The sequence below is a fragment of the Polypterus senegalus genome, chromosome 1 (assembly GCF_016835505.1).
Source record: "Polypterus senegalus isolate Bchr_013 chromosome 1, ASM1683550v1, whole genome shotgun sequence".
Classification (NCBI taxonomy): domain Eukaryota; kingdom Metazoa; phylum Chordata; class Cladistia; order Polypteriformes; family Polypteridae; genus Polypterus; species Polypterus senegalus.
Window position 1 is genome coordinate 307195484 of NC_053154.1, and position 14686 is coordinate 307210169.

Below are 14686 nucleotides of genomic sequence, written 5' to 3' on the forward strand. Positions count from 1 at the left end.
TTTAAGTTTTGTCAGTGTGCCTCTGCCATATTGCTTCATTTGATATGTGCAGCCCTTTCAAATGTAGTTCATCTGGCACGTCCCAGCAGGAGTGCAGCTCATGAAGCAGCTCCTGGCCTTTCCTAAGGTATTCTGAAGTGTTGCCCCTTCAGCGGAGGTGCCCAGGACAGCGACAGGCCCTTGGCCTCTGTAGATGTATTTGTGAAGTTGCTTTGTGACAGGACCTGGACCACCATTATGTTTGAAACATGAGTGATGAGTGAATGTAAGTACTGCAGGGTGTACAAGTAAATCAAAGCTAATAATTTAGGCATTTTCAGTATTAACTTGTCCATCAATATAAAAATAACCTTAGAGGTTAAAATACGTTTCATGAACACTTTTACACCATAAAGCAATGGGGTGCGCAGATTTTGTTTTGTGAATATTTTTGGGTGAGCCTTATGGATTTTCGCCTGCTGGTCACATAAATCACCTTCAGATTTGTCTATCATATACTATCAAAATCAACTATTTTTGTGATTTCCTCTCCTAAGTATACATGCACAGTAGGACATCTACAACTGGGACTTCTGCGGTGATCTAAAAGTAGTGGCACTGCAGCTCCAGTGTCCCAAGTCCTGCTTTTTCAGCTGTGCTAAAGGGTGTCGTTAAATTCAAAAGAACTGGCCACTGCGTAAGGGCACAAAGGTGTGGCACACAAACCACTTTTTGACTCACAAACATATTTTCCATCTTCTACATATTGTGAAAGAATACGTCTTGATATAAGGAAAAAGTTTGGGGCAGCCACCTGTATACTACAAATAAGGCTGCAAAAATAAGCAATTAGATGCAAGTTTGTTAAAAAAAACAGAACTGATTAACAGAAGGAAGATGGCAGGTTTTTAAGTTCGGTCAGGGGAAGTGATGTCATCGGGCCCGGAACCAGAAGTGACATCATCAAGCCCAGAACCGGAAGTGACGCCATTGAGCCCCAGAGTGACATAATTGAGCCTTGTAACTGGAAGTGATGTCATTAAGTCCAGGCAGAAATTCTCGTGTTTGGTCTGTAGTGATAAAAGAGAAAGGATTATTTCGCTCTGCCACCCCCTGGCCTGGTCTGGAATTACCTTCCTTTGAGCCCTTTAGCTGCCTCCCATGCACACGTGTGTGACAATATAAAACTTGGACTGTTGAAAAATTTAGTGGAAGCGATGAACATGCAAGGTGAACATTTTCAATATTTGAGACAGATGTTTCCATGAATAGTTAATGCTAAGTTTAAGAAAGGCATTTCTGTTGGAAAACGAATCATACATATCATCAATCACCAGTGGGGTCAAAGATCTGCTAGTGGGGCCAGAGGGAATCACATGGAAGGTGTTCAAGGAAGTTATTGAGAATATTCTTGTCTCTATACAATTGCACCTAGTCTTGAGGTCATCAAGTGCAGGATGAAAGCTTTGCTAATCAATGAAAAAAGCACTCCATGGTCAGTTCAAAAGACAGATATTGAACAACTATGTCAAAAAGAAAATGGCCTTTGGGTTGTTGTGAGTCTCCTGGATGAAGGTTCAGACAGAGCTTCATTGTGGCATCTCAGGATCAGGCACCTAACACACGTTGTCATCAGAAGAATATTCTCAAGGTGGACGTTGGCAGTGAGAGTAGGATATGCCAGCAACAAGAGAGCACATCCGTCATATTATTGCTGGATGCTCAGTACATCGGCCAAATGATTACACTCATCGACACAACCAGAGAGCTAGATTGGCTACACAGTGCCTGGCCATTGATATAATCACCAACCTGAAAAGGTCGTCTACTATTAATAATAATAATAGTAATAACAAGCCGAAGCCCGCGTAACATACTGCGGTGTAAGAATAGGAATAGAAAATGGTGAGAAAGGAATTCAGTATAACAAAGGCTTAGGAAACCACCGTCGCAGTATAACGAAAATAGCAAGGAGCGGAACCAATGCCAATGGTCGAGAGAGTACCTTCCTGTAGCAGGCTACGGAAAACATAGACATACATAGATAGACGCCGCGTTCACTGTGTTGCCCAGTCGACACGATAAGTCAGCGTGTCCGCCCTATTGCGAGTGGCAAAAGTGGCATTTAAACTAATACAGGTAGACATGGAAACCAGGTTTTCTGATGAAAAAACAATAACGTTTTAAACAGTATCATTTACATACAACAGATTTTGGCGAATCGTTTACATGCAATTATTTATATCCATTTATACAATAAATGCATGCGTATCCCATGGTCTTAGAGTTGGTGGGCGTGGCTCTGTGAGTTGGCAGATGTGGCTCTCTGTCTTGCGTGCGGTGTGAAGTCAACGTGGCTAAGAGGTACATGTGGACTTTTGCACAGACGAAAGAGACTGAGGCTGTGTTAGGTGAGTTGTTGCGTGCCTCGAGAGTGACGTTGGACTCGGGAGGACGGTTACAGTTGACGTGTGTGGCTCTGTCGTGCGTATCCCATGACGGGGTAGGAGGGTTAGAGTTGGCGGGCGGGGCTCTGTCTTGCTTGCGCTCAGTGTCTTGCGTGCCCTTAGTGAATTATATACAGTATATAGATAATAATACATTTTATTTATATAGCACCATTCCTAAGCCCTTGTATTGCATTAAACTATGCAATTAACAGTACATAATTTTTAATTCTTCACATTTACATAACGCTGTTCTCACTACTCAAAGCGCTTTACATAATGAGTAGGGAGACACTTCAACCACCACTAGTGTATAGCATCCACCTGGATGATGCAACAGCAGCCATTTTTGTCCCAGTATGCTCACCACACATGAGCTGTTAGGTGCTGAAGTTGTCAGAGAGATAGCCAATAAAAGACCGGGGATGATTAGGGGTTGTCGCACACGTGCGATTGGGAGACAACTGAAAGGCCTTAAGAATAGTACTACCACGCCAGACTAGGGGGTGACGAGCTGCACTAACTCTTATTCTCAATCTTCTGCAGACCATCCTCGGGAACTCTTGGTAGGTCATTTCTGGTTCTGGCCCCATGGATGATGTCACTTCCAGTATCAAAGACATTGTTTCCGGTTCTGGCACCTATGATGATGTCACTTCCGTTCCAGAAGACATTAACTTCTGGTTCTGGTCTCGATGACGTCACTTCCTTTCTCGGATTTTAAAGCTGCCATCTTTTCCTGTTACATGCAGTTCAGTTTCAATTTCAACCCTTTCTGCAGCCTAGGCACAATATACAGGAGGCTGCCCCAAACCTTTTTATGTCTGTGGTCTGCATTTGTGACAAGGGTCAGAATGACAAGGCCATGAATGGCAATTTAGCCAGGACATCAGGATACACCTGGCTCTTTATGAAGGATGCCCATAGATCTTTAATAACCACAGAGAGTCAGGACCTCTGTTTTACATCTCAGCTGAAGGACAGCACAGTGCCCCCCGTCACTGCATGGGAACATTGTGATCCACATTCAGAACACAGAGTAAGCGACCCTCGTGGCCTCACCAACACCTCTTCCAACAGCAACCCAAGCTTTTCTCAGATAGTTTCCCATCCAAGTACTGGCTGGGCCTGAACAGGCTTAGCTTCAGGCTGATGACCCCTTCTGAAGTGCATGTGGTATGGCTGTGAATGCTGATTGTGCCTTTGGAGCCAATCGACCGGACATCATTCTCCATGACAGAAGCGAGAGTTGATGTCTGCTCACACCTCAAAGAGGTGTAAGAACTCAGAAAATACAAAGACCTTGAGATTGAGATCTCACATATGTGGACCACATTGACTTGTATGATTCTCGTCACAGTCGGAGTACTTGGAACTGCTCAACTACTGTAGGTCTCCAAAAATATTTTGATGAGCTGTCAGTGCTGCCGAGGTGCAGAAGATCAGCCATCCTTGGAGATCATCACATACATTGTAAAGTCCTGAACATCGGACTATAAGTCCTTACAAACCTGGTGGGTTCCTGATATAAAACAACCAGGACAACTGTTCCAGAAGCTGATGAGTAGAAAGCATTAGACATTTGTTTGCCAATCCAGTTTCACACCAGCGACCGGGCCGGTTTTCTCTCCAACAGCTAATTCATGTTCTCTTCTGTGAGGACTCAACATAATTAACAGAATGAAGTGCTCCACTCAACCCACAATATTGAAGTAAATCAAAGGCATTAAGACAGAATAATAAATAAATACTCATAATTGAAATAGCAGTTTTGCCCTCATTGCCCGTATAATTTTAGGGGTCACCATTTATGTGTGGGAAGATGGCTCAAAAAATTAAACAATTTTGTCTTGTCAGTCACTGTCTTGCAGACACAAAACAGTAAAATACAAAGACATAATTTGCTCATTATCATTATTATTTATTTATAAATAATACATTTTTGCCCAGGGTGGCTGGTTGCTGCTGTCTATTTGTATGCAAATGAGAGCAAAGGCTCTTTCGCTATTTTCGACAAGCATAATAAAAATTGGCCTCTGGTATTTCATGATAATGAAGAGCAGTAATAAGCATAATCATATTTAAAAAAAAAAACATAATTATCTTGCTTTGCATATCAATGTATCATTATAGTGCCTCCTACAGGCATAGTACGGGGTCCTAGGCTAAATGTAGCCAGGTCACATAAAATAATGTCAGAAAAAGTAATAAATATTGTCCTGTCCCTCCACAATTTTACTAAACTGACTTTTTAGCAGCATTTTCTGCAGCCCCCCCCAAACCAGACCCCCACACACTTACCACAACTCTGTCTCTCACTTCTTTCTCTTTTTCTTCTTGCCATAAAGGGCCTGCTACCTCCTTATTCTGTTCTTTTGCTGTTGGCACTCATTTCTCGTATTTAGACATATCATATTTGGAGATGTCCACATTCTCCTTAATAGCCTGAGTCAACTGTGTTTATCAAGTGTGGGTTATATCTGCTCACAAAGGGGCTTTCACCCCCTCAAACCATACACTTAAGCTTATTCTCCCACCTTCCTTGGCCTAAGATGCATCCAACTCTGCAGCACCTTTTATAAGTGACTGTAATCCCAACCCTATAAGCTTTAATGCTTTGTGAAGGACACAGAATTTCTCTTTCGCTTTCCTTTTTTGTTTTATTTTGGTAAACGTTTTTTAAGAGTTATTAATTATTAATGATTAGACATGATCTGGCTTGTGGCATGTCACTATAAATGTATATATGGATTTTTAAGTTGAAGATTAGAACATTAGAAAGATTTAGACGAGAACAGGCCCTTCAGCCCAACACAGCTTGCCAAGTCCTATCCACTTAATTCCTCCAAAATAACATCACATTGAAATTTGAAAGTCCCTGAAGTTCTGCTCTCTACCACACTGACTTGGTAACTTATCTCATGTGTTTGTGTCTCTCTGTGTGAAGAAAAAACTTCTTAACATCTGTGTGAAATTTACTCTTCACAGGTTTCCAACTGTGTCCCCATGTTCTTGATGAACTCATTTTAAAGTCACAGTCTTGATTCACTGTACTAATTCCCTTCATAATTTTCATAATTTTTAGCACTTCGATCATGTCATATATATATATATATATATATATATATATATATATATATATATATACAGTATATATATATATACAGTGGAACCTCTAGATATGAGTTTAATTCGTTCCAGCACTGAGCTTGTATAGCGAATTTCTTGTATCTAGAACAAAACTTCCCCATTGAATATAATGGAAATCCAGTTAATCCGTTCCGCACCCCCAAAAATATCAACATAAAAATCAATTTTCCTAACAAATAACACTGATAAATAAGTGTGGATACACTTTGTCTGCTGAGCGTCATGTGATCATAACTGAGCCGCTCTCGCTCTCTCACTCTCTCGCTCTCTCGCTCTCTCGCTCTTTCTCTGGTAGAGAAAAGCCAAGCAAAATGACACCTTTTATTGGCTAACTAAAAAGATTACAATATGCAAGCTTTCGAGGCAACTCAGGCCCCTTCTTCAGGCAAGATGTAATCAAAGCTTGCATATTGTAATCTTTTTAGTTAGCCAATAAAAGGTGTCATTTTGTTTGGCTTTTCTCTTCATTCATAATGGCTAACACGGTACAACACCCTAGTACTCCTCTTGAGGGCAATCGTCTCCTATTCTCCGTCTGAATGTCCGCAATATTTTTGGATACGCTTATATGGCGAACTGCTACAGCGAAACAATGAAATCACAAGTGCACAAACACATAGATCCTCACGCTATGGGAGAACAAGGAACACTGGGTGAGCTGACGGGCTGGCAGCGTCAGCTTGGGTGAATCCCCGAGTCGAGGCGGATGTGGAAACACGTCACGCATAGCCACAGCCTGGCTCGTGGCTCGCTACGCGAGCTAATGCTCGTTTTTAGATCCAAATTTTTCGCTCATACTTTCCTTTTATCTTGAATTTCTCATATACAGAGGTGATCGTATCTAGAGGTTCCACTGTATATATATACAGTATATGTATATATATATATATATATATTTTTTTTAATTGATTTTATTAGAATCAAATAACATTCTATACACATAACTCAAGTTTTACAAAAAAAGCAATATAAAGCGTTATGCTAGAAGATAAGTGAACAAGTGGATGAGGTCTCCAGGACTCTAAAAATATCCAAACCTAATTATGTCATATCATCTACTGTTAAATCGTACTTCTAAAAATTTTATTATTATGCTGTCTTAAGGAATTGTTCTGTTGTGTATATTGTATTGTATTGACCCCCTACTTTTGACAACCACTGCACGCCCAACCTACCTGGAAAGGGGTCTCTCTTTGAACTGCCTTTCCGAGGTTTCTTCCATTTTTTCCTACAAGGTTTTTATTGGGAGTTTTTCCTTGTCTTCTCAGAGAGTCAAGGCTGGGGGGCTGTCAAAAGGCAGGGCCTGTTAAAGCCCATTGCGGCACTTCCTGTGTGATTTTGGGCTATACAAAAATAAACTGTATTGTATTGTACTGTATTGAACAGATAAATTAATCAATGAATAAAGATAAATGGAGTAAAAGAGGGGAGAGAATCTCCTTCCTCAATTTAAATGCTTATTCTAAAATGTTACTGAATAGATCCTGCCAGAGTTTGAAAAGTACTGCACAGATCCTCAAAGTGCGAATTTGATTTTTTCCAATTTTCAAAATACTATATAACATTAGTTACCCACTGACTTAAAAGAGGTGAGTTAGGATTCTTCCAGTTGACCAAGATAAGTCTACATGCCAATAGTGTAGTAAAAGCGATTACAGTTTGTTTGTCCTTCTCTACTTTAAGCCCACCAAACACAGCTGTTAATGGGTTAGGAGGGATTGTGACACCAATGCTGTCTAATAGGCATTTAAAGATTGATAACATTTGGTCTCGTCCGTTACAGTGATGGATGTCTGAAGCGAAGCTCCATCAGCAGTAGTGTTATTTTTTCTCTAATTTCCTATTATCCTGAAGTATCCTGTACTTACCCTACCCTAGGATGTTCTATTACAGTATATATAAAATAATAATGGCTGGGGACTTTAATTGTGTTTTAAATCCAGAGCTAAATAGGTCTCCTGTCACAGAGGTGATGACATCTAACACTGCAAAGACAATTACACAGTTTGTCACTGATCACAACTTATCAGACCCCTGGAGATTTCTGAACCCAAACTCAAGAGCATATTCCTTCTACTCACCAGTACAGGCCCAAAACATGTGGCCCAGTGAGGCCGGTACTTGATTGCAGCATTCACAGGTTGGATTTTGCCCTGGAAACATTTTTGGACAATTTTAAACAAGACAGATGCACTCGATATATAATTTTGAGTTGAATAATTCTATGCTTTGTGCATATGGAGCTCGAGTGAATTCAGTACATTGCTACTTTCCACTTCTTTTCTGAAATGTTGAGTGAGATCCTTTTCCCACTGTACTCTTGGCTCTTTGAAAGGGAGGGACTGTAAAATAGTTTTATATATTACGGAAATGCTGTCTGAGTCCTCGAAACTGAGTAATATTTTTTCCGGCATAGAGGTAGGTGGGAGGTGAGGAAAATTGGCCAATATATTTTAATCTTTCCTCATAACTTATCCTCTGCAACCCAGGAATCAGCTTAGCCACTATTCTCAGGACTCTTTTCTCAATTCTATATCTTTTTGGTAAACTGTAGACCAAAAGTGCACACATTACTCCAAGATGGGGCCTTACCAATCCATTATAAACCTTCAGTATAACCTCCTTGGACTTGTACTCTACACATCATACTATATAACTGGTTATACAGTATGTGAGCTTTAATTGCAAACCTGAATGTTGGCTCATCTTCACGGTCTTCAAACAAGCTGCAAGCTTGAGCGATGTCACATGGTGAGCATGGACGATCTGAAGACTACCTAATGTATGCAACATTTGAGATTTGTAAGAGATTCTGAGGAATGTAAATTGGGATATATTAAATATTCCCATACTCACTCACCTGGTGCTTCTGTGATCACTACTGCCTAAGGAGCTCTTTTGCACCTTATCAGAGGAGCTGCTTGTCTGAGGATGGAAAGGGCAAAGTTCAAGACCGTATATAAAAGTAAAGTGGAATGCTCTCATACCTTGCTTGCCTCCATATAATAAGGAATACTTGATCACTTTTAAATAAGTTGGATGAAATATCACATCTCGTGATGAGTCACAGTGAATTCTGGTACTGTGGAATTTTGAGGACTGGCTGAGAGAACTGGCTTAATTGTTTATTTCAGATGCAATTTTAATGCTGGATGGGTTTCATCCGATACAATCACAAACAGTGAAAAAGGCAGGATGGCAACTGGACTTTATGTAAATTAGCAATGGTAAAAAAGTGAGCACATTACAATTAGAACAAAAATGTGCAATCCAGACATTGAAATGCTCACATAATTCACTCTTGTTACTGCCTACGGAAAAAATTTATATCATCCTGGTTGATGTTTTTAAACTCAGTAACAGAAATGCTTCACTCTGTTACCAACACTCTAAAGATTATTTGGACTTCTATCAGCTTGTTCCATTTGTGGACTACTCACCTGGGTCTTCTCTATCCAAATGTCAATGTCTTTAATTGTAAACCTCTGACACAACTGGGCAAATCTGATTACAAGCAGACAGCAGCAGCTCTCTTATTATCCAAGCCAGAAGTTCTTGTGTTATTGGGGTCTATATAAAACCTGTTTTTCCCATCTCAGAAACATTGGAAAATTGTAATTCCTAGTGGTTTCAATATATTAAACACTGAGCTGGTCTGAGAAGGTTAAAAAAAGATGAGTATAGATGAAGCAGATATGAGCATCTCTGCCATGAGATGTGACATACACTGGTTCCAAATTTTAAGTAAATGGTTAATGACTGGATTGCCAGCACGTTGACAGTAATTAGTATTCAATGAAGCACAGAGAAGGGCATACAATGAAGATTTAGAAGAATATTTGTTTTCCATTGCAAGCCAGGCCTTGTAAATATTCATGAATTTCAAGAAAGGTCCAGGATTTTATTGTGTGTATATTTGCTGCCCAGTAGTAAAACTGAAAGTTAGGTAGCGCCATGCCACCTTCTGCTTTAGCCCTTTAAAGAGTTGCCTTTTGAGTGCTTGGCCCTTTTGAATTCTACGTAGATGAATACTGTTATGATTGAATTTAATTTCTTGAAGAATATGTGTTTATGTATATACAAGGTAGTGATACTCTGGAATACATATAGCAGCGTAGGGACGATGTTCATTTTCACAATATGAATTCCCCCTGCTAAAGTGCGGAGTGGTGGCTCTGAGGCTAGGGATCTGCACTGGCAATCGGAAGGTTGCTGGTCTGAATCCCGTAAATGCCAATAGGGACCCTGCTCTGTTGGGCCCTTGAGCAAGGAAGAGATATGGAACCACCAGGGCTCTTCATAGAGTTGGTCATCTGGTCAAACTGAGTAACCAGGAATGAAGGGCCTTGGTCATGGTGGTAACCAAAAGCCCAATGGTCGCTCTAAAAGAGCTTCAGAAGTCCTCTGCTAAGAATGAGGAACCATCTCACCAGCACTTGATTAATCAGGCATTTATAGTGAAGTAGCTAGACAGAAGCCACTCTTGAGTAAAAGGCTTTTGACAGTTTAAAGGACACTGAAAGTATGAGGAAAAATATTCCCTGGTGTGATGACACAAAAACTGATTTCTTTGGGCAGAACTCCAAGCGCTATGTCTGCTAAAGACTGGCACTGCTCATCACCTGCCTAATACCATCCCTACAGTGAAGCATGGTGGTGCCTCCATCTTGACTTGCTGTACAATGGCTTACCCTGAACTCTGAACGTCCAAGGTCATGAGAAAAGACAATTCCCCCTGAGGATTAACACAATATAATAACCAAAATCAAAACGATGGCTATGGTTTTGCTGAGGGAAGGATGAATACAGTCAAATATAGAGAGGTCCTTGAAGAAAATCTGCTCTAGAATACATTCAACCTCAGATTGGGGCGATGGTTCATCTATCATGATGACAATGATCTGAAGTGTAGAGTTCAGACAATTCCGAGTGGCTTTGAGTTATTCTTGTTCAGCCCAGACTTAAACCCTGTAGAATATCTGTGAAGATACCTGATGATGACAGTTTCCAGATGCTTCCCATCAAATCTAATGGAGCTTGAGATGACCTACCAGGAAGAATGAGATAATCAGCCCGAATTCAGGTGTGCAATGCTTGTAGTGACTTACTCCAAAAGAAATTGTTGCCAGGGGGCTTCTGAAAACTACTGTATTAAGGATGTGATTTCTTATATGAATAAGATTTCAATTTTTGTCTTTTATTAAAGTTTAAACCTTTCTGAAAATGTGTTTTTGGTTTGTCATTACGGGTATACTTACAATGATTTCCTTTTAAACTTGCATTTTTTATGTCAGACCTTCTCCTTATGATATTTCTATGCTGTTTAATGTTATATATCCGTACATCCATCATTATCAAACCCTCTATATCCCAACTACAGGGTCACGGGGGTCTACTGGATCCAATCCCAGCCAACACAGGGTACAAGGCAGGAAACAAACCCAGACCAAGCACACACACACACACCAAGCACACACTAGGGACAATTTAGAATCTCCATTGCACCTGACCTGCATGTCTTTGGACTGTGGGAGGAAACTGGAGTACCCGGAGGAAACCCACGCAGACACAAAGTGAACCCGGGTCTCCCAACTGCAAGGCGGCAATGCTACCCACTGCACCACAATGCCACTCTAATGTTATTTAATAGTTGTTAATATTTGGTGTGTTGGTTAATTCTTTGTGATGTGACCTTGACAGTTTTAAAAAGTATACTGCTGATGGATTATGTGAATTTCCCCTTGGGATTAATAAAGTATCTATCTATCTATCTATCTATCTATCTATCTATCTATCTATCTATCTATCTATCTATCTATCTATCTATCTATCTATCTATTATATAGTGCCTTATCTATCTATCTATCTATCTATCTATCTATCTATCTATCTATCTATCTATCTATCTATCTATCTAACACAATTAAACAAAATGTATAATCATAATAATGGACACAAATTAGAATCTACAAATGACACCAAAAAGTTGTAAATTCTAAACGCTGCTAATTAAAATACAAAATCTTGGAATCACTACACCAGTGGCAGAGTAACAGGCACTAATAGGAGAGACTACTGGCTAACTGCTGGCCAGTACAAAGCCCAAGCCCAGTCCTAATGGCTCTTCAAGAGGTCTGGTGGTGTGACGCTGTTAAGAGAACTGAGGGCTCAGGGCGACGAGCTGCTTCAGCTGCTGGTTCCTTTTTCCAAGGTATGGCCACCCCGACCCCTGAGATTAAAGCCAGGATTGTTAGGTAGGTAGATGAAAGGGCTCAGCTGGTGGAAGGAAAAGAAAAGAGAGGATCGAGATTATAGAAACAAAGAGACCGGCAGAGAGGAGAGATGAAGTTAGGATTCTTTTGTGGAATCTGCAGGTAGGCAATTTGGCAAGCCACCATAACCCAAGAAACAGAATGGCAAAAATGTAGAGACAGGTTGAGAGAAGCCGCGGGTTTTTGCTCTTTTACTTCACTTTATAATGTGCTTTGAGTGCTTCACTTTTGTTCATCCCACTCGTATATTCTTTACTTTAAAAATCGTCTGCTTTTGTATCTTCATGCCTCCATGGCGTTATTCTGAGTGAGAGGATCACTACCTTAAGACAGCAAATTCATTTTCTTTATCTCGTCTTCCAGTGTTGCAGGCACATAATGACAGCCTTGCTGCAGATGTACAAAAAGAATCATTTAAACATTATATATAGCGCCATTCGTGGAGAGTAGCAACACATTGTGCTTTATGAAGCAAATGAAAATACAAAAGTGTGAAAGCACAATGCCACGGAGACCATCTAATGAGATGATGCAGAAGTCAGGCTTAGTCATGCGGCATGGATGATGGGCACTGCTACCCACACATAGAAATGCCAAGAGACTCACTATAATACTTTATGTTTTTTTTTTTGTTCACAGCTTGTTTTCATATGAGCAATGTTGGAAATAATTAATTCTTCATCCAAGCTGACAGTGAAGTAAAATTAACTTATACACAAGCGAGTCTGGAGTGAAAGGATAAATTAAGCACAGGAGACCAGTGGTTTATCTCAGCATAGTTTGCTTCTGTTCAATTAGGTAAAGTGCTGCTCATAAAGTAATCTGACTGGCAATACACATCCATTTTTCATACCTGCTTAATTTGGTTAAGAGTTTTAGGATGGCATAGCCTGTTTGGTGCAAGGCCAGAACTAACCCTGGATAAGGTGTCAGCCCAAAACTGGGTGCTCTAAATAAAGAACCCACCCAACACACCTCTCTTCAAAATGAAGGACAGCAGAATACCCAGAGGAAAAACCCACACAAACATGAAGAGAACATTCAAACTTCACACAGACTATGATCAAGCCCTGATTTGAATCTGTCAATCTAGTCTACTACAATTAATTATATTAACACATACAGTGGATTACGAAGCACTATATATACTTGTGTATAAGTCGGGTCTTGAAACCCAAAAAATCGATCATAAAATCGACCCGACTTGTACACCTGTTCAAAAACGCAAACACATCTTCTTGCCTCCTCCAATCTCGCATCAGTTCCTCAGACGCATCGAATTTTGTTGCAGCAGCGCAGTTACCAATTTCTTTTCGTACTTCAATGACGTTTAATTTTTAAACCAGCTTCATATTTTCTTCTGATCGAACGCTCCATCATAGATAAGCGATGCTCTTACGATAAAGGTGTATGAGAGTGTGAGATACAAAAAACACAAAACAGTGCAAACATCACTTTGGAATAGTTCAGGTATCACCATTTGGTTACGTAGGCACAACAGAGAGAGAGAGAGGTTAGGTTCACACGCTGATACAGCACATTGCCGCACCCACAGTGTGCCCCGTCGTTACTCTCTCAGGTGAGTGTTAGCATGTCATAATCTCTTAGACCAATACCGTGAGTTTTCCGTGTTCGACTTATATGACCGACATTATAAAATACCAGAGATAATACGGTAAAATCAAGTCCCGACTTATCTACAGGAAAACTTATCCCCAAGTATGTATGGTATTCAGACCACAATGGGATGACAAGCTTTTAACTGTTTTTCACCCAAGCTTTGGAATTCAGTTTCCTTACAGTGGATTCAGACCCTTCACTATGTAAACACTTTGCTTTGTTGCAGATTTAATTTTAAATGGATACGTTTGCCATTTTTGGCCCATCAGCCTAAACTCAAACACCAATAATGCCAAACTGAAAACATGTTTACAGAAAGGTTTGCAAATTTATTAAAAACCAGTAGTAAGTAAGTGTTCAGACCCTAATCTGTGACACTTCAATTTTTTGTCAGGTGCATCCTGTTTTCTTTAACTCTTTCAGGGTGGATGTTGACTTTTGTCAAAAGGAGGGGCTGACTGTGGTAATCAACTGTAATGAGTAACAAAACGCACCATTATGTTTTAGTTGGACTGTCTTTGCTAGAAGGGAAGTTAGCTTTACTGATTTGACCAAGATTCCCTGCACTTGCGTGACTAGCAAGCATCAAATAATGGCAAAGATGGCGAGTATCAAATTGAATGCATAAAGCAAAATTCTCAGTGGATGGTGTTTTCCATATTATTGTTGAATTGGACCCTGACTTGTCAAAGTACGATTTTGATGCAAGTGATCGGAAACAAACGTGGGGTACCAGCATCAGCTGATCGTGGTGCTGAACAGGTTCACCTATTGCAGCATTCACTTGGGGGACCATCACACACAATGACAAGAGGATTGTCACAAACCAGATTGTGATGTACTGTGGCTGCTACCTCCACTGCCTCCCTTGCCCCCCACCACATAAAGTCAGTCTGGAAGCCAGCCTGCCACACATTCCTGGTGAACTGGCAGCCACAGCATGCAGCAACAGACGTTTTATGTTGATTTCTGTCTGAAACCATTGCTTTGTGAGCTTTTCAGAAAACTGTGTTTTTTGGAACACAAGTTAATGCTTATTGAGATGGGTCTAGAACTTGATTGGAGACCACCTGTGGGAAACTGAATTGACTGGACATCATTTAGAAAGGCACACACTTGTGTATACAATGTTATATAATTCTCACTGCATGTCGGGACAAAAACCAAGCCATGAAGTCCAAAGAACTCTCCATAGACCTCTACAATTAATTTGTAGTG